The 3,699-nt window shown below is 42.6% G+C and overlaps 1 non-coding gene across 1 annotated transcript; it reads left to right on the top strand.

Moving 5' to 3' along the window:
* The first annotated feature begins 1,129 nt into the window (after positions 1 to 1,129).
* LOC132416730 (U5 spliceosomal RNA) lies at positions 1,130 to 1,249 on the top strand. Its single transcript, XR_009517702.1, has one exon. It is a non-coding gene; the product is annotated as a U5 spliceosomal RNA (small nuclear RNA).
* Positions 1,250 to 3,699: the final 2,450 nt, after the last annotated feature.

Raw genomic sequence — 3,699 nt, 5'->3', positions numbered from 1 at the left:
TAATAGTGATAAAAATAAGAGAAAAATAAAACTCAAGAAACAACATAACAAACCACCTATTGAAATGACTAAGATACTTGGACAGTATGCATTCTAATTCTGATTAATCTTAAATATTATTATTCAATTAAACTCTTCAAACTGAAGAACGAACACCTAGAGGTTATTAAAGGCCTATTAAGTGCCACCACTAAGCTAGAATACCTTCAAGTTTATTACAGATTAGTGAAAGTGATAAATATAAAACCTTTTCAATATAATGGATTGTGTTTTATTATTGAGGTCTATGTTGGGAGCACACTGAAAGATCACTTGGACTAGCCTGGGGAAGCTGACTCTTAAAGAAGGAGTACAAATTAAGCAGGTGAAGAAGTGAGGGAAGGAAGAGAAATTCATGCAGAAGGAATAACAGAAATGTTTGGACGCATAATATATTTGGTAATTTTAGAACATGAACTTCAAAAAAGGGAACATGAGTCTTGAGAGGTAGGCAGGGGCCAGGTTATGAAGAGTTTTACAAACTGGAAAGGAGCTGGCATTGTCTGCAGGTGACAGGAAAGCCCTGAGAGCTTTAAAGAATGCACTGCTGCGTTTGGTCACTCTGTGGAGGATGGTCCAGAGAGAATGGAGGTGAGACCAATTAGGAAGCCAGTGCTGTACTCCAGGTGGGCATTGAAAAGAGCCCACATTAAAGCAGTAAGAGTGGAGATGTCCAGGAGAAGGACAAATATGAGAAATATTTAGGTTAAAAACTCATCAAAGTTGGTGATTTGGGGTAGGATGAAATAAGGGGTGACCATTAGGTTACTAGTATAGGCAAGTGGGAAAAGCAGTGGCACCAACTGGGGCAGTAAACAAAGTGAAGGAGAAGCAATTAAAAAGGGGGAGAGGAGGGCTTCCCTGGTGGCGCAGTGGTTGAGAGTCTGCCTGCCGACGCAGGGGACGCGGGTTTGTGCCCCGGTCTGGGAAGATCCCACATGCCGCGGAGCGGCTGTGCCCGTGAGCCATGGCCGCTGAGACTGCGCGTCCGGAGCCTGTGCTCCACAACGGGAGAGGCCACAACAGTGAGAGGCCCGTGTACCGCAAAAAAAAAAAAAAAAAAAAAAAAACGTGGGGGGAGAGGAATCTATACTAGTGTTTCTCCTCATAATCGAATGAATCTTTTATCTTTTACTAAAGATTCACATGGGGAGGAAAAAGCATGACAGTTGCCTCAATTCTTTGAAGGCTTGTGGGAATAAACAAGGCTGATATTTCTGTGATATTTCTGTGATCGGTGCTCCCGATGCAGGAGTTCTGGGTTTGATTCCTTGGTAGGAGTATGGTCCCACGTGTATCCAACAACTGGGAGTTCACATGTCACAAATAAGGAACTCTCCTGTCATAACTAAGGAGCCCACATGTTGCAACCAAGACCCGGTTTAACCGAATAAATAAATATTTTTTTTAAAAGTTTGGGGGGGAGAAGAGATGCTGAGCTTTGTTTAGGGCATATTGAAGCTGGGTTGACAGTGGGTGGATCCATCTCGTAGTCCACCATCTGATAGTCCTTTACAGCCCTAGAGCTCCCTGGAAAGAAGCTAGACCAGCCTTGAACTTGAAGATCCCTCACGATATTTTGAGGAGCTGAGATTGGAGACCCTGAACTTACAGGTCTTTTCCACTCATACCATTTAAAAACTTTATCTCGAAAAGGAAACTTGGACAGAGAGGCTATTCTGTGATATACTGGATGCGGGTTCATTAGATTGAGGAGTCTAGTGGCCCATGTAGAAAGTACCTTCATTAACAATTGTATATTTCACCCTTTTACCTATTCCTTCTTTTACTCAACAAATACTATCTGAAATTACTCTGCTAGGGGCTGAGAATACAAAGATGGACAAGATTTAGAGAACATACTTAAGAGATTCATAGTTAAATATTAAGAGATTATTTTGACTTCTGTAGCTGGCAATGTAAAACTCTGGTTCAATTTGAAATGCTCTGGTGTTTTTCTTTTTTTTCTTTCTTTTTCAGTTAGAGTAAAGGGTAGCTTAGTGTAAAACAAAAGAAACAAGTTTTGTAGGCAGCCTTATCGAAGCTATTCAAGATGTATGACCTTAGTGAGTTCGTTAGCCTACCCAAGTTTGAAAATGGCAAACTAGATATTTCAGAGCAATTTTCCTGTTGATGATAACCAGAAAAGCTTAAAAAAAAAAAAAAAAAAGTGAGTGCTAACAAGAGCATGAAGAATTACCAGGCCAGTATAGAGGCCCAGAGCAGTAAACTGGTAGATAGGACTGCTTGAGAGTATTTGGTAAATCCTGAGGGGTTGGAGAGAAGCTAAGAGGCTGAACTAAGGGAATGGATTGCAGTCCAGGGGTGAAAAGGGTCAATGGTGAATCCTCTTACTTTGAGCTGAGATGCTGAAGAAGGAAGAATTAGAATTAGACAAACCCTCCCAGGTGTTTCAGATTAGAACCATCCCAATTGCCTGGCAGAAGCAAATGTAAATCCTCTTTCAAGGAAGAACACATTTCTACAAACAGTTTTGCACATGCAATTAGCTGAACATCTTTGTTTTGTGCGCTCTTTGATAGGTGAGTTGTAGTTCCCAATAAAAAGGGCTTTATACACACACGTACATACATATTTCATACAATATATATGTTAAGCACCTAGCCTCGTGCCTGGCACATAATAGAGAACATGAGATTGCTTCCCGTCCCCCGTTCCTTCTTATTTTCTAGCAGAGAAAAGAGAAAAAGAGGAAAGTGTGAATGTTCATAAACATCTCACTTCCCAAGTACAGGCACCATCATTCTCTTGTTCTCTTGCAACAATTTTCTTGCCATGGCAACTGCAATCAAAGGTTGAGCCTGTGAGGAAAAGGAGGGATGTGGGCACTACAGCCTGAACTTGATTACCTCCTTGCACGAGGACATCCTCGCTGATAACTAAATTGCTGGAGTCCTAAGTTGAAAGTGCCCATTAATGGATAATATGTTCGTTTGTTCTATATTTTCTTTTCCCTTCCAAAAAAACCAAAGCAAAATCTTTGTGTAAAGGCTTACCTCTGCTGCAGGTTGCAGTTAATCCTATAATCACTGAATAAATGGTTATCAAGCCAGACATTCTTTGTGCGTCAGAGAAGCAAGAGGCCTGTAGTGGAAGCCTTGTCTGCAAGGAGATTGCGATGCGTTGGGGGGACAGGGCTGGGGGGTGGGCGCAGCGGGCTGTGGGCTCCAGGGAACGGCTCGCTGCTCCTCTGTTCACCTGCTCCCGCTCTGGCAGCCCTCCCTCGGCCTGCACCCGCTGGACTGTTTGTCTGCCTCCACCCGCTCTCATGCCTCAGGGATAGGCACAGCCATCTGACATGTTTGCAACTGGGGAAAAGGCTAATGACACTTGGGAACAACACTGAAAATCTATCAGATGAGAAATCAAAGACATCTGAAAATCAAAGTGGTGCCAAAGACCATTTATGATTAAAATAGCCCTTACCTTCCTTCAAGCCACCTCCCACCCTCCCATGTCTGCACTTGACCCCCAACCAATTCACCTGAAAAATACCAGACTTGGAAAGAGATGAAAGAATGAGATTTCCAGGCCTGAAGGTGAGCAGCAAGTTCAAAGGGCCAAATACTGAAATCACAAAGGACCCGGGAGGCTTATTTTCAGCTGATGTTGAAATTCTTTCTTGTGACCTCAAAGAAA

The sequence above is a fragment of the Delphinus delphis genome, chromosome 1 (genome assembly GCF_949987515.2).
Source record: "Delphinus delphis chromosome 1, mDelDel1.2, whole genome shotgun sequence".
In the NCBI taxonomy this organism is placed as follows: Eukaryota; Metazoa; Chordata; class Mammalia; order Artiodactyla; family Delphinidae; genus Delphinus; species Delphinus delphis.
This window is presented reverse-complemented; position numbering and strand designations above follow the sequence as displayed.